The following is a 22408-nucleotide window of genomic DNA, read 5'->3' as shown; positions in this document are numbered from 1 at the left end:
GCTCGGTCGCTCATTACTCCAATAAGCTGGGAGGATGGCCAACTGTGACGGCCACCAGGAAGCCCGGGTCCTCAGGCTCAATGGCCCAGGCTCCGGCTCCTCCTCCAGCCCAGAACCGAAACACCTATTCTTCTGTAAATCATTCGTACCCCCACCCCCACCCTATAACCTCAGCCAAGGCAGGTCAGTCTGGAAAGGACCGGAGATTCCTGAGATCTGCAGTCACAGCTGATGTTGCTTTATATAACTTAACAGGTTTGACTTTTTTGTCTTCAACTTTTTCTTTCCTTGGGCCACGCCACATAGCATGTGTTCAGTCGCTAAGTTGTGTCTGACTCTTTGTGACCCCGTGGACTATATCCCACCAGGCTCCTCTGTCCATGGGATTTCCCAGGCAAGAATACTGGAGTGGATTGCCATTTCCTCCTCCAGAGGATCTTCTTGACCCAGGGATTGAACTCACATCTCCTTTGTCTTCAGCATTAGAAGGCAGATTCTTTACTGTAGAACCACCTAGGAAGCCCACCAGATAGCATACAGGATCTTAATTCCCCGACCAGGTATAAAACCCAAGCCCCCTTCAGCAGAAGCACTGGACTGTCAGAGTGAAAGTGAAAGTGAAGTCGATCAGTTGTATCCAATTTTTTGTGACCCCACGGACTGGAGCCTACCATGCTCCTCCATCCATGGAATTTTCCAGGCAAAAATACTGGAGTGGGTTGCCATTTCCTTCTCCAGGGTATTTTCCCAACCCAGGGATCGAACTCAGGTCTCCCGCATTGCAGGCAGACACTTTACCATCTGAGCAACCTGGGAAGCCATCCGGGTAGTCCCTTCTTTTCAATTTTTAAAGGGACCCAAAATGTAAGGACTTAAGCAATAGGGCAGCCCTTCATCCCTTCCCACCTCTTAGAATAGGAGGGACACAGTTGGGAACAAGATCTGTGTCTCTGACCTTTTGCATATAACCTTCTCCATTCCAGGAGAAGGGTCTTCTAGTGGTCATCAGGAGGGTCAGGAAGAACTTGTCTCTTTCCACATAAAACTAAGCAGACAGCCCTCTCGGGCTGCACAACCTTCCCAGAGGCTCCTAGAGATGGCTGGTTCTTTACCCACTTATTAACGTTTTCCTAGATATGGTGAGGGCTTCCCATGTATCAAAGTGGTAAAGAATCTACCTATTAACGCAGGAGACATGGGTTCAATCCTTGGGAAGATCCCCTGGAGAAGGAAATGGCTACCCACTTCAGTATTCTTGCCTGGAGAATCCCATGGACAGAGGAGCCTGGTGGGTTATAGTCCATGGGGTCACAGAGTTGGACAGGACTGAGCGACTAAACAATAAAATGCGGTGATGGGTTTCCTCCAACTACACAGATTGGCTGATTTAAGCAACAGAAACTTATCTTCTTCCAATCCGAGAGGCCAGAAGTTCAAGACCAAGGTCTGAGCAGGGTCGGTCTCTCCTGAGGCTCTCTCCTTGGCATGCAGATGGCCGTCTTCTCCCGTGTGCTCACATGACCTCTCCTCTGTACACACCTGTGTCCAGATCTCCTCCATTTATAAGGACAGAAGTTAGATTTGGATGAGGAGCACCCTCATGACCTCTCTCCTACCTTAATTCCCTCTTAAAAAAGCCCAGTCTCCAAATTCAGTCACATTCTGAAGGTTAGGACTACAACATATGAATGGAGGGGACACAATTCACCACGTAACAGATGCCAGAGGATAAGACGTGAACATTTAGCTCCTTAGGGGAAAGATGGGGATAGACAGCAGACGAAGCATCTACCGGGTGGACATCACAGAACCAGGATATTCCAAGTCACCTGGCCCCTGTCTGTATCTGTTCTACAGCTCCCCACTGCCCAAGGATTTCTCCAGATACACTCAAGGGATTTGGAAAATTAATGGAACAAAGACAGAATGGGGTGGGGATGATCTGGTTTGCCCCTGAGATTAGCGCTGGGGTAAGTCCAAGTCATGGCTCTCCACCCATGTGAGTTCTACAGGATCCAGATAAAAGCAAACAAACCAAGAAGTCCTGCCTAGTGTAGGAGGATGGGCAGGCAGTAAAAATCTATGTCAGGCGCAGCCCTGTTTTTTGTCAACATGTAGAGAGCATGCACGTCAAGATGGCCTAGACATGGTCCTTTTCAGCAACATGAAGGTTCTTAAGTTTCCTCAACCTGACTCTCCTCTCCACTGGTGAAGACACCCAAGAAGAAGTTTCCCTGCATTTCATTCCATGGTTTTTTCCCTAATCATTCTATTTGTTTATTTATTTTTGGCTGTGCTGGGTCTTTGTTGCTGCACAGGCTTTTCTCTACTTGCAGCGAGTGGGGGCTACTCTCTAGCTGCAATGCGCAGCCTTCTCATTGCAGTGGCTTCTCTTGTTGCAGAGGTTCTAGGGTGCTTGGGCTTCAGTAGTTGTGGTTCCTGGGCTCTAGAGCACATGTTCAGTAGTTGTGACACACGGGCTTAGTCTCCACATGGCATGTGGGATCTTCCTGGATCAGGGATTGAATCCGAGTCCCCTGAATTGGCAGGTGGATTCCTCACCACTGGACCAGCAGAGAAGCCCCACTTCATGGCTTTAAATCTCCAGGTGGGAGGGAAAGGAGATGACTTCTCCTGGCCCAGACCGTTCCTGGGATTTTAACAAATAGGGTTGCTTTCCTTTCTTTCTCTAGATGACCTGATTCTGGAAACTGAACTGGTCTACTCACATGCCAGGAGCCTCTGATCTTTCTGGGGAGAAGGAGGGGAGGTAACTGCCCGGCCCGACCTGTTCCACAACCTCGGGCACCAATCCGAGGGCACTGAGCCAGCCTCTCCTTCACGAATGGTCACCCTGCCTGCCCCTTCTCTCCTGCTGACAAAGAGGGCAGCCCGCGCACTTGGTGCCCATTGGAGTCCTGAGCCAGCAGACACTCCACAGCAGCATGGAGAACAGGAGACCTGACATTCCTATGCCAGCCTGATCTGGGAAAATCATTTGTCCTCTCTCAGCCTCAGTCTCCTAATCTATGAAGTGGGCAGGCTGGCAAAGCCAAGGCTGGTAAACACATTCCCGGTTTGGCTCTCGGGGCAACTGTACTGCTGTACCTGAGATCTGCCCGACCTTGTGGGAAAAAGCGCTGTGGTCTAGTCAGGACGTCTGGCCTGGGCTCGGGCCTGGAGAATGCTGACCGTCTGGAGGCCCCTGGCCCTCTAAGGACCACAGAATTCATCTCAACTTCTAAGTCCCCTTCACTGCCGGGCCTGATGCAGCTTCTTCCAGACAACATTGCTACCTGAGCTCCAACCTGACCTCCCAGGGCTGTAGGGCATCCCATCATGCCCCAGGCCCGCTGGTGCAATGCTCCACCACCTCAAGATTGGGGCTAATGCCCCACGTGTCTCCTAAGCCCAAATTCCCTACTGACCCAGGGTGCCACATTCACCCCCTCTCTCCCCTGTGCCCCAGGTGCCCCAATATTCTCAGTCACAGTTCCCCACTTCCCTGCCTTAACTGAAGCTCATACATGCTAAGCCTCTCAGTCATGTCCAACTCTCTGTGACCCTGTGGACTGTAGTCCTCCAGACTCCTCTGCCCATGGGATTCTCCAAGCAACAATACTGGAATGGATCGCCATTACCTCCTCTAGGGGATCTTCCCGACCCAGGGATCGAACCTGCGTCTCTCACATCTCCTGCATCGGCAGGCGGGTTCTTTACCAAGCTCGGCTTTTCCCAAAAGTGCTGTTTCTCCCGCTGCCCCCCTCCCCTTCCTAAGAGCCCTGCTGAGGTGGAAGTCCCCTGTCACAACGTCCAGACCACCCTCCAACCCTTTCATCACATCTGCTCCTTTGATGTCAGATGGAACCACACATATTTTTCTGGGCTCCAAAATCACTGCAGATGGTGACCAAGCTCGGCTTTTCCCAAAAGTGCTGTTTCTCCCGCTGCCCCCCTCCCCTTCCTAAGAGCCCTGCTGAGGTGGAAGTCCCCTGTCACAACGTCCAGACCACCCTCCAACCCTTTCATCACATCTGCTCCTTTGATGTCAGATGGAACCACACATATTTTTCTGGGCTCCAAAATCACTGCAGATGGTGATTGGGGCCATGAAATTGAAAGAAACGCTTACTCCTTGGAAGGGAACTTATGACCAACCTAGACAGCATATTAAAAAGCAGAGACATTACTTTGTCAAGAAAGGTCCATCTAGTCAAGGCTATCGTTTTTCCAGTAGTCATGTATGGATGTGACAGTTGGACTATAAAGAAAGCTGAGTGCTGAAGAATTGATGCTTTTGAACTGTGGTGTTGGAGAAGACTCTTGAGAGTTCTTGGACTGCAAGGAGATCCAACCAGTCCATCCTAAAGGAGATCAGTCCTGGGTGTTCATTGGAAGGACTGATGTTGAAGCTGAAATTCCAATACTTTGGCCACCTGATGTGAAGAGCTGAGTCATTTGAAAAGACCCTGATGCTGGGAAAGATTGAGGGCAGGAGGAGAAGGGGATGACAGAGGATGAGATGGTTGGATGGCATCACCGACTCAATGGACATGGGTTCGGGTGGACTCCAGAAGTTGGTGATGGACAGGGAGGCCTGGTGTGCTGTGGTTCTTGGAGTCACAAAGAGTTGGAAACGACTGAGCGACTGAACTGGACTGAACTGGAGCCCCACATCTCCACCCTCTCCTGTCCTCCACGCCAGCCTCTGACCGTTCAGCCTCACATAATACTAATGTTTTTCTTCTTCACAAAACAAACATAATTTCCTTCTTCCCTGAATCACATCTGCCATTGGGGGCCTCAGGGCCAAGCTGCAGCTTGGTTTTCCTTTCTGAAACTGAGGGAGGTTTCCTGCCCAGAATTTGAGCCCCAGTGGTAGGAAATGAGTTGGCAGGTAGGTAATGGTTAATCTTTCATGGGTGACTCTGTGATGAATAACCCCACAACCTGACACTCTCCCTCAGGGCCACATGAACAGCAGCACCAACACACCCCTTCCCGGTTTCTGGGTTTAAGGTCATCCTCCTGAGGGAAGAGCTCAAGAGGAGCTTTCTCCACCCGAAGACTCTTGTCTGGCAGTTTCAGGATAAGGAAGCCTCTCAGCCTTTTCCCTAAGGAAACAGCTTCAAAACTCTCACTGAGGACTTCCCGGGTGGTCTAGGGGTTAAGAACCTGCCTGCCAGTACAGAGGACGTGGGTTCAATCCCTGGTTTGAGGAGATCCCAAATGCTTCGGGGAGACTAAGCCCATATACCACAACTACTGAAGCCCGTGTGCCCGAGAGCCTGTGCGCTGCAACAAGAGAAAGCACCACAGTGAGATGGCCGTACACCAAAACTAGAGAGTAGCCGCCATCACCACAACTAGGGAAAGCCTGTGCACAGCAACAAAGACCCAGTGCAGCCAAAAAAAAATAAGTAAATAAATACATCTTTTAAAAAAAATCCCACTGAATATTTCTCATATGTGTCTGCTGAGCGGTGATTTATAAACCTAGCTAACACTTGTCTGTCAAAATTTAGAAAGGGGACTTCCCTGGTAGTCCAGTGACTAAGACTCCACACTCCCAATGCAGGGGCCCCAGGTTCGATCCCTGGTCAAGGAACTAGATTCCACATGCCACACTAAGAGTTCACCTGTCCCAACTAAAGATTCCACTGCAGCAAAGATGGGAAATCCTGTGTACCACAACTAAGACCTGGCGCAGCTCAATAAATAAATATTTTTCAAAAAGAAATTAAGTAAAAGCAGGCATCAGACTGAGATAAATAAGAATAATATAATAAACAATCATACATCTGAATTTGACCCATCTCTAGGGATAATACTTAATGGAGGCTGTGTCCTTTCCCCTTTTCTGGAACTGGCAGTCTTATCTTTAATAAGTGGGGTAGAGTTATCTGGAAGAGTTACACCAGTCCTCCAAATTCACTTTGCAGCTTTTCTGGTGAAATCCCAGGGTCTGAGAACCACAGAGGTGGAAGCTGCACCATCACTCCTCCAGACACCAGCGCAGACTTCTCCTGCCACCTGGGGATGTGGGTCCAGTGAACTTTCCAGCCTATGGTCACCATCAGCAAACTGGTCCCCAGCCCTGCCTTTCTCTCAAGATGAAAAGACGGCCTCTTGGATCATTCTGGTGATTTGCAAACTAAGAGAACAAACCGCAGAAGAGAATAGACTCAAAGGGTCTGTGCTCTAAGTCTCAGAGCCGGAGGGCTGTGGCTACCGCAGCCCCTCCCCAGCCTCACTCCTACCCCTTGGTCCCTTTGTGAGGGAGTGACTGGTCCACTTGGGAGGGAGGGGCGGTCCTGGCGTGCTGCACACGCTTGCTCTTCACAAAGACGGGGGACACACATGTTGGTTCAGGAAATAAGACTGTGAACCCAACAGGGTGCTCTGCCTTGCTCATGAGCACCTACCACAGAGCCTACAAAACTCATGCTGATGGACAGAGAAAACGGGCCGAAATCAGCTTTCACTGTGCCTGGAGTGACAGACCTCCTCCAGCTTAAGGAAGCACATGGGTCACCTCCTGCCTCATCCACAGAAGGTCTGGCCCTGGGCTGTTTCCGGGTCACTCTTGTTTGCCCATGAGGTGTGGTCACGGCGCACCCCTTGATCAGCAATCCTCAAGCCACTCAGGCTCTCAGGGCCATAATTAGCTGCTGGACCTGCCAATAACTCCCATGGGAGCTTTCAATGCCCTGGAAACAGGGAGCCCAGGATCCAGGCCACACGCTCCAATCATTCCTCATACATTCCAAACCCAAGAGCACGATGCTTCATGTGGCAGGTGGCTACCACATCCCTTAAACTGTGCCCTGTCCAACCTACATAACTCTAAGAACCATGTGAGAAAACCCAAAGTAACTACACAAACTAAATGCTAGTCCCCTTTACAGCTTAGGCATAAAACAGCCAAACAACCTATTCTGACCAAATGAGTAAATCTTTTAAAATATAGAACAAATGCTCTTTCCCACCCTGGGGATGGAAGATGGGTTCCAATTGAGGCTCACCCCAGAGGTCCCAGGACAGCTGCGGCTTTGGCCAGTTTCCTGGACCTGGGACAGCTGCACAGCCCCCAGTCAGAACAGGCTGGGACACCACACATTCCAAGGAGCCCTGTTCACTTTCCTAAAGGTATTTCAGGCCAAGAAGTCTTTCTGGGACTTCCCTCGTGGTACAGTGGATGGCAGTCCACCTGCCAATGCAGGGGACACAGGTTCCACCCCTGGTCCAGTAGGATTTCCATATGCCGCAGAGCAACTAAGCCCATATGCCACAACTACTGAAGCCCTCGCACTCCAGGGCCTGCAAGCCACAACTACTGAACTGTGTGCTGCTCCTACTGAAACCCACAGACCCTAAGGCGCATGCTCTGCAACAAGAGAAGCCACCACAATGAGAAGCGCTCACACCACAAGGAAGAGTAGCCCCTGTTCGCCACAACTAGAGAAAGCTCGCGCAGAGCAACAAAGACCCAGAGCAGTCAAAAATAAAATTTAGAAAGTTTTTAAAAAAAAGAAGTCTATCTGTTTACCTCACCTGAACAGTCTGAAAGAATGTAGAGCGAGGGCCTGTTCCAGGAAGGGAGCTGTCACCAGAGATAACTACAATGAGAATTAGGTGTGGGACAGGGAGGAATCCAGCCGAGTCTCTTTGTTAGAATTCCACTCAGCATCCCATTGACTCCACTGGCCCAGCAAACACTTGTTTACCAAACATTCACTTTTCCATCTTCTTGTAAACTGACTTCCTCCCCTCTGAAATCCCAAACCACTACCTACAACATCCTCTTTTTGTCTTTAACTTAAAAGTGTTGGTCACTCATGTGTCTGACTCTTTGCAACTGCATGGGCTATAGCCCGCCAGGCTCCTCTGACCGTGAGATTTTCCAGGCAAGGATACTGGAGTGGGTTACCATGCCCTTCTCGAGAGAGTCTTCCTGATCCAGGGATCAAACCCAGGTCTCCTGCATTGCAGGCAGAATCTTTACCATCTAAACCACCAGAGTTGAAGATGGTATTTAGAGTGAGGGTTTCGACCATTTTGGTAAGTTACTCAGTTTTCCTGGGTGTCTCCCAAGTACACGTATTGTTATTAAACTTTTACTGATCTCCTCCTGTTAATTTGTCTCGTTTAACTCTCAGACAAGCCAGAAGAACCCAGATCAGTTCAGTTCAGTCGCTCAGTCATGTCTGACTCTTTTTGACCCCATGGATTGCAGCATGCCAGGCTTCACTGTCCACCACCAATTCCCAGAGTTTACTCTAACTCATTCATGTCCATTGAGTCGGTGATGCCATCCAATCTCACCCTCTGTCATCCCCTTCTCCTCCTGCCTTCAATCTTTTCCAGCATCAGGGTCTTTTCAAATGAGTCAGTTCTTCGCATCAGGTGGCCAAGGTATTGGAGTTTCAGCTTCAGCATCAGTCCTTCCAATGAATATTCAGGACTGATTTCCTTTAGGATGGACTGGTTAGATCTCCTTGAAGTCCAAGGGACTTTTAAGAGTCTTCTCCAACAACACAGTTCAAAAGCATCAATTCTTTGGCACTCAGCCTTCTTTATAGTCCAACTCTCACATCCATACATGACTACTGGAAAAACCACTGCTTTGACTAGATGGACCTTTGCTGGCAAAGTAATGTTTCTGCTTTTTAATATGCTGTTTTGGTTGGTCATAGCTTTTCTTCCAAGGAGCAAGCATCTTTTAATTTCAGTCACTATCTGCAGTGATTTTGGAGCCCAAAAAAATGAAGTCTCTCACTGTTTCCATTGTTTTCCCATCTATTTGCCATGAAGTGATGGGACCAAATGCCATGATCTTAGTTTTCTGAATGATGAGTTTTAAACCAACTTTTTCACTCTCCTCTTTCACTTCCATCAAGAGGCTCTTTAGTTCTTTGCTTTCTGCCATAAGGGTGGTGTCATCTGCATATATGAGGTTATTGATATTTCTCCTGACAAACTTGGTTCCAGTTTGTGCTTCATCCACTCCAGCATTTCTCATGATGTACTCAGCATATAAGTTAAATAAGCAAGGTGACAATATACAGCCTTTCCCAATTTGGAACCAGTTGGTTGTTCTACATCCAGTTCTAACCGTTGCTTCTTGACCTACATATAGAGTTATCAGGAGGCAGGTCAGGTGGTCTGGTATTCCCATCTCTTTCAGAATTTTCCACAGTTTGTTGTGATCCACACAGTCAAAAGTTTTGGCATAGTCAATAAAGCAGAAATAGATGTTTTCCTGGAACTCTCTTGCTTTTTCAATGATCCAATGGATGTTGGCAATTGGATCTCTGGTTCCTCTGCCTTTTCTAAATCCAGCTTGAACTAGAAGCTCACAGTTCACATACTGTTAAAGCCTGGCTTGGAGAATTTTGAGCATTACTTTGCTATTGTCTGAGATGAGTGCAGTTGTGTGGTAGTTTGAGCATTCTTTGACATTGCCTTTCTTTGGGATTGGAATAAAAACAGACCTTTTCCAGTCCTGTGACCACTACTGAGTTTTCCAAACTTGCTGGCATATTGAGTGCAGCACTTTCCCAGCATCATCTTTTAGGATTTGAAATAGCTCAACTGGAATTTCATCACCTCCACTAGCTTTGTTCATAGTGATGCTTCCAAATGTCTTCCTCTCTGACAATGCTAAGATGGGGACAGTAAATATGAGAGTTGGAGGAGAGCAAAGGTGATAAAAACCATAGATGAATGTAAAACGGGAGCAAAGGCAAAGGTGGGAAAGTTCAGCCTGAAGAAATCCAGACAGACGTCAAGGAGGACCTGCTCTGACTTCTTACCACCCACCCTGGGTGTGTTCAGACTTCTGGGCTCTCTCCCCAGCATGACATCTCAGTCCCGGCATCTCAAAGCTGGACAGACCACATCCTAAGAAAACATGCACCAGGGACGCTTCCTAGGTCAGGCAGGAGAGTCTCAGGATGTAGGTTGTTGTTCATTGTTCAGTCGCTAAGTGGTGTCTGATCACGGCAGAATGTGCCTTAGGTCTGCAGCCCCGACCACGAACAGGCAAACAGGGCTTCCACTGACCCTGAGGGTATGTGCTCCCCTCCTGTTCTGGCTTCCTGTGTGTGCCTTCTGGATCAGTGTCAGGTTTGAAACTTGATCCTCCCAGGGACCCATCCTGACACCCATAGAACCTATCTTTTTGTTCCCTTCAACTGAGCATAGGGGCTTCTGAAGTTTCGTCTTTGAAATACAGTGTGGCTTCCTCTCAGGGACCAGGGAAAGGGTGTGTTCATTCTGCTCCCATAAACTAGAAACCCATGTGGACCCACAGGGCCAGGAACATCAGACCAGGCCCAGGCACAGAACACATGCCCTCCAGGGTTGCACGAGAGTGGTGGGGATTAGTGATGTGAGCCGTGGAGACTTTAGTTCCGCAACCACTGTTCATTCCAAAAAGTGAATGCATATGTTCCATAGAAAGTATATAAAAAGATCATAGAAGCTGGGTAGGACTGAAGGTCATCCACCCAACAAGGCTTGTTTGCTTCTGCCAAGCTGTTCTATTTGCTTTTCTAACTCATTCAAAACCAGTTACTCATTATTTAAAGGCATGAGGAAGGATCACAATATATTTTCTTAAAGGTTATATAAAATGTATTGTACACTAGGAGACTATGTCAAAAGCATAGCTTTAGTATATGTGGGCCACTGCAGGAAACACGGGTTCCATCCCTGGGTCACGAAGATGCCCTGGAGGAGGAAATGGCAACCCACTCCAGTGTTCTTGCCTAGAAAATCCCACAGACAGAGGAGACTGTGGGCTACTGTCCCAGAGTTGCAAAGAGTCAGACACGACTGAATGACTGAGCAAGCACACCACATCGACATGTAGAAAGCAGGAATGAAGTTATTCCAGGTACTTCATCCAGATGCATGAAGTTTTTCCAGGTAGTTGTGCTTTCTACCTGGAATGTGCTTTCCCAAATTACCCAACTTTTAAAATAACAACTCATACCATACATTATCATAAAATAGTATTAATAACTTTAAAAAATAAACCTTTTTGTCGACACGTCCCCTGTGGCAGCTCAGGGGTCATCTTCCAAGGACAGATGTCCAAGACTCAGGAATCAGAAGACAAGTCTGCACTCAACTCAGCCACTGGTTCATTAACCACGTTTGCATGTCATTTGTCATCCAATCCTTTAGTTTCTTCACCTGAAAAACAAGAGTAGGACTTGCTTTGTCTAACTCTCAGGGTTATTGTAAGATTCTAAATTTTAAATCAAGATAGCGTAACAGGTAACACAACATTGTAAATCAACTACATTTCAATAAAATAAAATTTAATAAGAAACAAGATAATGTAGTAGAAAACTGGATAATGATTAGACAACCTTCAAAGGACACTCCCCCTCTTTCTCCTGACTGCCCTGTCTGCCACTACTTTCCCTTCTGCTCTTCTTGCTCCTCTCCCTCTCCCTGGCTGTAAAGACAAGAAATTCTTTGAAGTTCAAGCCAAGATCACTTTCTCTCCCAGCTGATGCTCTGCCCTCAATGAGTACATCCCTTCCTTAACCTTCAGTTACCAAGTGGACAAGTTGACGTCTCCAGCTCAGACCTTCGGATCTGTATCTCCAACTACATTCTAAATATAAAAACTTGGGACGTCCCTGGTGGTCCAGTGGTTACAACTTACACTCCATTGCAATGGCCACAGGTTCAATCCCTGATCAGGGAACTAAGACCCTGCATGCTGCACACTGAGGCCAAAAAAAAAAAAATCACTCTAAAACCAGCACAAGATTAGATATAACAGACTCCAAAATTAGACCCTGGGATGCATGCATTTCATTACAATGGAAAGGAAGGAATTAAGTAATAAAGGTTGTTAGTTCAACTGGCTAGCTGTTTGACAAAATATTAAGATTTATCTCTAACTCACCCCTTACTCTAAAAGGTCTTGTAGGTCTTCATAGAACTGTTCAACTTCAGCTTCTTCAGCATTACTAGGCAGGGTATAGACTTGGATTACTGTGATATTGAATGGTTTACCTTGGAAACGAACAGAGATCATTCTGTCATTTTTGAGACTGTATCCAAGTACTGCATTTCAGACTCTTTTGTTGACTAAGATGGCTACTCTATTTCTTCTAAGGGATTCCTGCCCACAGTAGTAGATATAATGGTCATCTGAGTTAAATTCACCCATTTCAGTCCATCTTAGTTGGCTGATTCCTGGAATGTTGACACTCACTCTTGCCATCTCCTATTGGGCCACTTCCAATTTGCCTTGATTCATGGACCTAACATTCCAGGTTCCTATGCAATATTCCTCATTATAGTATCGAACCTTCCTTTGTCACCAGTCCCATCCACAACTGGGTGTTGTTTTCTCTTTGGCTGCATCCCTTCATTCTTTCTGGAGTTATTTCTCCACTCATCTCCAGTAGCATATTGGGCACCTACCGACCTGGGGAGTTCCTCTTTCAGTGTCCTATCTTTTTGCCTTTTCATATTGTTCATGGGGTTCTCAAGGCAAGAATACTGAAGTGGTTTGCCATTCCCTTCTCCAGTGGACCACATTCTGTCAGACCTCACCATGACCCATCCATCTTGGGTGGCCCCACACGGCATGGCTTAGTTTCATTGAGTTAGACAAGGCTGTGGTCCATGTGATCAGATTGGCTAGTTTTCTGTGATTCTGGAACAACAGACTGGTTCCAAATAGGAAAAGCAGTTTGTCAAGGCTGTATATTGTCATCCTCCTTATTTAACTTATATACAGAATACATCATGAGAAACACTGGGCTGGAAGAAGCACAAGCCGCAATAAACATTGCCGGGAGAAATATCAATAACCTCTGATACGCAGATGACACCACCCTTACGGCAGAAAGTGAAGAAGAACTAAAGAGCCCCTTGATGAAAGTGAAAGAGTGAAAAAGTTGGCTTAAAGCTCAGTTCAGTTTAGTTCAGTCACTCAGTCGTGTCCGACTCTTTGAGACCCCATGAACCACAGCACGCCAGGGCTCCCTATCCATCACCAACTCCTGGAGTCCACCCAAACTCATGTCCATTGAGTCGATGATGCCATCCAACCTTCTCATCCTCTGTCATCCCCTTCTCCTCCTGCCCTCAATCTTTCCCAACATCAGGGTCTTTTCAAATGAGTCAGCTTTTCACATCAGGTGGCCAAAGTATTGGAGTATCAGCTTCAACATCAGCCCTTCCAATCAACACCCAGGACTGATTTCCTTTAGGATGTACTGGTTGGATCTCCTTGCAGTCCAAGGGACTCTCAAGAGTCTTCTCCAACACCACAGTTCAAAAGCATCAATTCTTCTGCACTCAGCTTTCTTTATAATCCAACTCTCACATCCATACATGACCACTGGAAAAACCATAGCCTTGACTAGACAGACCTTTCTTGACAAAGTAATGTCCCTGCTTTTTAATATGCTGTCTAGGTTGGTCATAACTTTCCTTCCAAGGAGTAAGTGTCTTTTAATTTCATGGCTGCAATCACCATCTGCAGTGATTTTTCAGGCTTAAAAAAATAAAGTCAGCCACTGTTTCCACTGTTTCCCCATCTATTTGCTATGAAGTGATGGGACCAGATGCCATGATCTTCGTTTTCTGAATGTTGAGCTTTAAGCTAACTTTTTCACTCTCTTCTTTCACTTTCATCAAGAGGCTCTTTAGTTCTTCTTCACTTTCTGCCGTAAAGGTGGTATCATCTGCGTATCTGAGGTTATTGAGATTTCTCCTGGCAATCTTGATTCCAGCTTGTGTTTCTTCCAGTCCAGCGTTTCTCATGATGTACTCTGCATATAAGTTAAATAAGCAGGGTGACAATATACAGCCTTGACGTACTCCTTTTCCTGTTTGGAACCAGTCGGTTGTTCCATGTACAGTTCTAACTGTTACTTCCTGACCTGCATACAGATTTCTCAAGAGGCAGGTCAGGTGGTCTGGTATTCCCATCTCCTTCAGAACTTTCCACAGTTTATTGTGGTCCAGTCAAAGGCTTTGGCATAGTCAATAAAGCAGAAATAGATGGTTTTCTGGAACTATCTTGCTTTTTCTATGATCCAGCAAATGTGAGCAATTGGATCTCTGGTTCCTCTGCCTTTCCTAAAACCAGCTTGAACATCAGGAAGTTCATGGTTCACATATTGCTGAAGCCTAGCTTGGAGAATTTTGAGCATTACTTTACTAGCATGTGAGATGAGTGCAATTGTGCGGTAGTTTGAGCATTCTTTGGCATTGCTTTTCTTTGGGATTGGAATGAAAACTGACCTTTTCCAGTCCTGTGGCCACTGCTGAGTTTTCCAAATTTGCTGACATATTGAGTGCAGCACTTTCCCAGCATCATCTTTTAGGATTTGAAAGAGCTCAACTGGAATTCCATCACCTCCACTAGCTTTGTTGGTAGTGATACTTTCTAAGGCCCACTTGACTTCACATTCCAGGATGTCTGGCTCTAGGTGAGTGATCACACCATCATGATTATCTGGGTCATGAAGATCTTTTTTGTATAGTTCTTCTGTGTATTCTTGCCACCTCTTCTTAATATCTTCTGCTTCTGTTAGGTCCATACCATTTCTTAAAGCTCAACATTCAGAAAACTAAGATCATGGCATCCGGTCCCATCAGTTCATGGCAAATATGGCATTCAGATGGGGAAACAGTAGAAACAGTGGCTGACTTTATTCTGGGGAGGCTCCAAAATCACTCCAGATGGTGACTGCAGCCATGAAATTAAAAGACGCTTACTACTTGGAAGGAAAGTTATGACCATCTAGATAGCATATTCAAAAGCAGAGACATCATTTTGTCAACAAAGGTCCATCTAGTCAAGGTTATGGTTTTTCCAGCAGTCACGTATGGATGTGAGAGTTGGATTACAAAGAAAGCTGAGAGCAGAAGAATTGATGCTTTTGGACTGTGGTGTTGGAGAAGACTCTTGAGAGTCCCTTGGACTGCAAGGAGATCCAACCAGTCCGTCGTGGAGATCAGTCCTGGGTGTTCATTGGAAGGACTGATGTTGAAGCTGAAACTCCAGTACTCTGGCCACCTGATGTGAAGAGCTGACTCATTTGAAAAAATCCTGATGTTGTGAAAGATTGAGGGAAGGAGGAGAAGGGGATGACAGAGGATGAGACGGTTGGATGGCATCATCGACTCAATGGACATGAGTTTGGGTAAACTCCGGGAGTTGGTGATGGACAGGGAGGCCTGGCATGCTGCAGTTCATGGGGTCTCAAAGAGTTGGACATGACTGAGCGACTGAACTGAACTGATCACCCCTTACTCAAAATCAAAATTCAGACAAAGCAATAATAAGCAAAACATATAAAGAGCTACTTTAAATTGATTTTTCTAAATTGAATATAAAATTGGGAAATGTACTGATAAACATTAGAAAATATTTTAAGATATGAAAAAAACATCCAACTTCATTAAGAATAATACAATAAAATATGAATTAAAGATAATAAAATATTGAGGACTTCCGTGGCAGTCCAGTGGTTAAGATTCTGCACTTCCAATGCAGCAGGCTCGGGTTCCATTCCAGGTCATGGAACTAAGAGGCCACATGTCACACAGCACAGCTAAAAAGTAAAAAAAAAAAAAAGACAGTATTCAATATACATATTAGATACTAATGGATACCAATATAGGTGAGAATATGGGGAAATGGATCCTCTCCTGCACTTTGGAGCACAAATCAGTGCTTCTGAGTCATCAAGATTCCACCTTTCATGTACTCTGACTCATCACATTTCTGGAAACCTATCCTGTAGCAATAGCAGTATGATCACAGGATTGCTTGCATTTGGAAAAAAGGAAAAAAAAAAAACTGGTAAGAACTCAAGTGCCCATCAATAAGAATATATATAAATAAAGTATAGTATTTATAATATAATTTTTATATATTATATTAATCATATATGTATATATCATAATTAATATAGAAATCATATATTTATATATCATAATTAACATATCAATCATATATTTGTATATCATAATTAATATGTTAATCATATAGTTATATATCACAGTTAATATATTATATATACATACAATATTATACATATAATATATATAAATAAATTATAGTACATCAGACACTATGCATCCATTTAAAGCACAAGGTAGCTCAAGAGGACTTGTAAAGTTATCCAGAGTATAATGTTGAGGAAAAAAAGTGAGTTGTAAAACAAAGAAACAGTATAATACTGGTGACATGTGTGTGTACACACACATGTATACATACACATACACACGTACACGAGGAAAGATTTTGAATAGATACACAGATTCAAACTCAATTCTTTTTTATTTTTGGCTGTGCTATTTTATTTTTATCTTCGTTGCTGTGCACAGGCTTTCTCTAGTTGTGGTGAGCAAGGGCTAGTCTCTAATTGTGGTGTGCGGGCTTCTCAGTGCAGTGACTTCTCTTGTTGCAGAGCATGGGTTAGTTGCCCTGCGGCTGAGATCTTCCCAGACCAGGGATAGAACCTGTGTCCCCCCCACGCTGGCAGCTGGATTCTTAACCACTGGACACCAGGGAAGTCCCAAACTCATTTCTTTAAGTGTAAGACTTGCAGGCGAACAGAGGAACCCTTATATTGTACTTTAAGATCCCCTGGAGGCGGGCATGGCAACACACTCCAGTATTCTTGCCTGGAGAACTCCGGGGACAGAGAAGCCTGGTGGGCTATACAGTCCGTGGGGTTGCAAAGAGTCAGACACAACTGAGCCACAGGAGAATGCACCTGGGGCTGGCGAGCACCTGTGATCTAACATCTTAGCAGCAGGCATGACTCCCACCTGGTGGTCATGTGCTGCCATGGCATGTCACCAACCTGAGGTTTCTCAGCCTTGCACTCTTGCCATTGTGGGGGGGTGGGGGGCTGTTTTGTGCACCCTATGGGAGGCTCAGCAGCACCCATGGAAACCAGCACCTTCTGGAAACCAGTGACACTCTCTCCCCAAGTGGTGACAGCGAAAATGTCTCCAGACACTGGCAATTGTCCCCTCTGGGGGCAAAACCACTCTTGGCTGAGAACCTAAGTCTCGTGAATGCAAAGTAAATAACTAAACTGTGTTTGTTCATTCACTCATGAACAGCTCACATTAGGCAAAGGCTTTTGTTCCTAATGTCAGCTGGAAGGAGTGACCTCTTGGCCAGGGTCACTCACACACAGAATGCTTCTCACAGCTTTGCAGGATTCTGAGCTTTAAATTCGGGAACAAGAAAATCCATTCTTATCCAGTGACTCCCCACCTGCCTCAGGCAGAAATAACAAGCATGGTGACTCCTGGCACACACACACCCTACACTCGGCTCAGACCTCCAGTGGGAACTCACAGCAGACCACGCTGAGGCCTCATTACGGCACTTCAGCCAGCGACTGCCACATCACCCAGACAGAAAGCTGCTTTACCCCTTGGACTTGAGTCTCCTCTCCCCCACCTAGAGCTGAAGTCAGGGTGAAGTGGCACTGACAAGGGGGATCCTACTTGAGAACCTTCTTTGTCCCCCACAAACCTGAGACTCCACTAACCCACAGAGAGAAACCAGGCTCCAGGTGGCACTAACAGAGGTCCAGGAAGTACACTCTGTCCCAGACGGTCCTGGGAGTCCCCACTGCCCCCGCCCCGAACACACACACACAAAAACACCCCTAGAGACACCAGATGGTTGGGTGCTACTGGTACTGGCAGGGAGGGGCCACCACACAAAGCACTCTCCCCAGTAAGTTCTTCTTCCTCATGGGCAGACGATCCCCTACCCATCCAGTTGCATTCCCTTTCCACCCACTCAGGCAGCATCGGCAGGGATCAATAGAGCTCCAGCAGCACCAGATCAACCAAGCTGACCAAAATAGTACCACAAAGGCTCTGAAGATTAAATTGCCATTGAAACCATGGCCCACAAAACTACACCAAGACCCACTATAAACAGGGTGACGATGCCCTAAAACAGAAGATTTAAATAGCACCCTCACTTACGTGAAAGTAACATGTAAAACCCTGGATTGAAAGCTTTATCTTTTACAATTTAAAAAGATCCTTTTCTTTTTGTTGTCAGTGCTACTGACAAGTCAGATTTTACTCAGTCAATTATTCATTGAGGGACCACAAAATGCCAGGAACTGGGTTTAATTTTTTTTAATTTAATTTTGGCTGTGCTGGGTTTTCATTGTTGCCCACAGGCTTTTCTCTAGTTGTGATGAGAGGAAGCCACTCTGTAGTTGCGGTGTGTGGGCACCTCATTGGAGTGGCTTCTATTGTGCAGCACGGGCTCCAGAGCACAGGCTTCGGTAGCTGTAGCACCTGTCCCGAAGGCAATGTGGAATCTTCCCAGACCAGGGATCAAACCACTGTCCCCTACATCAGCAGATGGAGTCTTAACCACTGGACCATCAGAGAAGTCCCAGGCACTGCTTTTGACACTGGGGTTTTAGCACTCATTGAACAAAACAAATCATTCTTTTTTTTTGTCTTGTAAGTGATCCATGTTTAGTCTCTGGAGGTTGTCAGAAGTTCTTCTTTGTTATTTATTGTTGGAGGAAGTCAACAAGAGGATGTGACCATTGGTTGACCCAAGAGCTGTTGTTTAGTTGCTGGTGCTGCTGCTGCTGCTGCTAAGTCACTTCAGTCGTGTCCGACTCTGTGCAACCCCATAGACGGCAGCCCACCAAGCTTCGCCGTCCCTGGAACCCTCCAGGCAAGAACACTGCAACTCCTACAGCTCAACTCCAGAAAAATAAGCGACCCAATCAAAAAACGGGCCAAAGAACTAAATAGACATTTCTCCAAAGAAGACATACAGATGGCTAACAAACACATGAAAAGATGCTCAACATCACTCATTATCAGAGAAATGCAAATCAAAACCACTATGAGGTACCATTTCACACCAGTCAGAATGGCTGCGATCCAAAAGTCTACAAATAATAAATGCTGGAGAGGGTGTGGAGAAAAGGGAACCCTCTTACACTGTTGGTGGGAATGCAAACTAGTACAGCCACTATGGAGAACAGTGTGGAGATTCCTTAAAAAACTGGAAATAGAACTGCCTTATGATCCAGCAATCCCACTGCTGGGCATACACACTGAGGAAACCAGAAGGGAAAGAGACACGTGTACCCCAATGTTCATCGCAGCACTGTTTATAATAGCCAGGACATGGAAGCAACCTAGATGTCCATCAGCAGATGAATGGATAAGAAAGCTGTGGTACATCTACACAATGGAGTATTACTCAGCCATTAAAAAGAATACATTTGAATCAGTTCTAATGAGGTGGATGAAACTGGAGCCTATTATACAGAGTGAAGTAAGCCAGAAGGAAAAACATAAATACAGTATACTAACGCATATATATGGAATTTAGAAAGATGGTAACAATAACCCTGTGTACGAGACAGCAAAAGAGACACTGATGTACAGAACAGTCTTATGGACTCTGTGGGAGAGGGAGAGGGTGGGAAGATTTGGGAGAATGACATTGAAACATGTAAAATATCATGTAAGAAATGAGTTGCCAGTCCAGGTTCGATGCACAATACTGGATGCTTGGGGCTAGTGCACTGGGACGACCCAGAGGGATGGTATGGGGAGGGAGGAGGGAAGAGGGTTCAGGATGGGGAACACATGTATACCTGTGGCGGATTCATTTTGATATTTGGCAAAACTAATACAATTATGTAAAGTTTAAAAATAAAATAAAATTAAAAAAAAAAAAAACACTGGAGTGGGTTGCCATTTCCTTCTCCAATGAATGAAAGTGAAAAGTGAAAGTAAAGTCCTGGAGTGGGTTGCCATTGCCTTCTCCATTTAGTTGCTAGTTGTATCCAACTCTCAGCCACCCCATGGACTGTAGCCTGTCAGGCTCCTCTGTCAATGGGATTTCCCAAGCAAGAATACTGGAATGGGTTGCCAGTTCCTTCTCCAAGGGATCTTCTCCACTCAGGAATTGAATTTGTGTGTCTTGCATCTCCTGTACTAGTAGGTGGGTTCTTTACTAGCTGAGCCATCAGGGAAGTCAGAGGAATTTGAGTTATTTTCAAAGAGAATCCATGGTGTTAAAATATGGTCAAGACCATTCCCCGTTTATCACCCTCTTCCTACCAGGTGATCTTATATAATAATAAATCTATTTTCACCTGTTTTGCAGTAATCATCTGGCTGACTGCATGTATGTTCCTGCATGCGTGTACATATTTGGGTGTTCATGTGGATCAGGGTGGGACAAAGGTGAATAAAACCCTTGGAGGTGGAGCTGCTTGTATCTGTTAGTATCCACTCCTCTCCCAGCCCAGCTGTAAGGTTACCCTGTGCTATGGTGAGTGGACAAAGATTTCCCCAGAGTGATGTCAGAGAGAGTATAAAGGAGCACACAAGACATCAGAAAGCACCCCCACTCCCAGAGCACATCCCTGAGTCCCCTCGTGGCATCTGGAGCTTTTCATCACTGCTACCATTCCATCCCCATCTAGACACGCGCGCACACACACCCTAGGGCAGACTGTAGCCATCTGTCTCCCAGAGGGTCTCCAATCCATTTTTCATTCATTTCTTAATTCAACAACCTCCATACTTCCAGAGGCACCCAGGTTGGGTTTGGGACAAGGACGTAGCCATTTACATTAGGATGCTGTTAGTTACCGCTTTCTATCTAACAATATTACTACATACTTAGTGGCTGAAAATGGCACACATTTGTTATCTCACAGTATCTGTGGGTGAAGGTCCAGGCACAGCTTAGCTGGGTCCTTGCAGTGGGCTGTCAAGGTGTCAGCCAAGACTGGTTTCTCATGTGAAGACTCTACTAGGGTTGATCCACTTCCAAGCATCTGGGGGTTGTTGGCAGGGGTTAGTCCTCATCTGTCTTTCTGGGCTGACAGTTTCTTGTCTTGCAGATTTCCCATCACACTTGTTTCACCAATGCCAGCAAGGAGGATTCTCCTAGTAAAACAAGCATTGGAATCGTGTCACCTTTGCTGCATTTTATAGGTTAAAAGTAAGTCACAAGTCCTACTCACACTCAAGGTAGTGGAGCAGATAACACATAGGTGTGAATACCACGAGGCTCAGATCATGGGAACCACTTTGGAAAATGGGAACTGGATAAGGAGTACCTTCTTCTTCTTTTTGCCGTGTCTTGTGGATTGCAGGATCTTACTCACCCTACCAGGGACTAAATCTGCGCTCACTGCAATGGAAGTGAGGAGTCTTAACCACTGGACTGTCAGGGAAATCCCAGGGGGTGCCTGATGGTAGGAACTAAAAATCTTTTCCCCAAAAGTTTTTGAAAACCAATGAAGGGTTTTAAGCAGGAAGGTAACATTTTATTCTTAACTTTAGAATGATCACTGGCCAGAACGTGTGGCTAACAGACTGGTGGGAAAGCAAAACTTGACTTACAGAAATCAGCTAGGAGGCTGGTACCTTAACACCAGAGAAACGTCGGTGTCTAGAACTAAGGTAATGGGGCTTCCCTGGTGGCTTAGACATTAAATAAACCGCCTGCAATGCAGGAGACCCAGCTTCGATCCCTGGCTCAGGAAGATCCCCTGGAGAAGGGAATGAATACCCACTCCACTATTACACTAAGGTAATACTGAAGGGAAAAGAGAAACATGAACAAACTGGAGAATGATTTAAAGAATACAGTGAATAGGACTTGGTGATGAATAAACAGTAAGAGTTGAGGATATTCAGGTTCTGGCTTTTGCAAATTATTTGTGAGCAGTGATATTATTCACTGAGAAGAGGGACAGGGTAGACAAAAATTAGTTTGAAGTGGGTAGGTTTGTCCAATAACAGAAAGTGAAAGTTGCTCAGTTGCATCCAACCTAGGCCAGAACACTAGAGTGGGTAGCCTTTCCCTTCTCCAGGAGATCATCCCAAACCAGGGATGGAATCCAGGTCTCCCGCATGGCAGGCAGACTCTACCAACTGAGCTATCAGGGAAGCCCATTAACAGAGACTAACTGTGCTCCCTTGAGGGAACACCTCCTTTGATAAATTTAATTTTTATGCTTGCAGAGAACCTGTTGCTCAAATCTGTTGAGCCAGTTGAAACTGGTTGAATCTTTTCAACTCACCCATTTCACATGTGTGAATTTTCAGTATTACAAGTAGTCTACGAACGCATGCACATCGGTCTGCAAATACACCTTTCACACTGACGGCAAAGGATGAGTTCGGGAGAAAGGAGACGAATGTGGGGAAAGCCAAGTACTCTGAACATCTTACTCTGGAGTGTCTTAGGTGGGACGCCTCAGCAGCGCCACGTGCAGACAGAGTGCGGGACTTGCAATATTTCGGTTCTGCCGTTTGCTCTCTTGCGTGTCCGCGGGATCCCGCACGAGCTAAGCGCCCGCTACTCTCGCGAGAG

The 22408-nt window shown here is 45.9% G+C and overlaps 1 long non-coding RNA gene across 2 annotated transcripts; it reads right to left on the bottom strand.

The window, feature by feature from the left end:
- Positions 1–277: 277 nt before the first annotated feature.
- On the bottom strand, positions 278–22403 carry LOC147351982 (uncharacterized). 2 transcript variants are annotated; one of them, XR_015147859.1, is made up of 6 exons: positions 22116–22375; positions 20740–20973; positions 15501–15602; positions 11930–12039; positions 11044–11202; positions 278–1554 (listed from the first exon to the last, which is right to left on the bottom strand). It is a non-coding gene; the product is annotated as an uncharacterized LOC147351982 (long non-coding RNA). The 2 variants fall into 2 exon arrangements; XR_015147860.1 differs by lacking the exons at positions 278–1554; positions 11044–11202; positions 11930–12039 and having other exon boundaries at positions 15352–15602; positions 22267–22403.
- Positions 22404–22408: the final 5 nt, after the last annotated feature.

This window comes from Bos grunniens, chromosome 19 (genome assembly GCF_055505025.1).
Source record: "Bos grunniens cultivar Pamir isolate PY7600 chromosome 19, Bosgru_T2T1.0, whole genome shotgun sequence".
Classification (NCBI taxonomy): Eukaryota; Metazoa; Chordata; class Mammalia; order Artiodactyla; family Bovidae; genus Bos; species Bos grunniens.
Note: the sequence above shows the minus strand (reverse complement) of the source record. Positions and strands in the feature narration are given on the sequence as shown.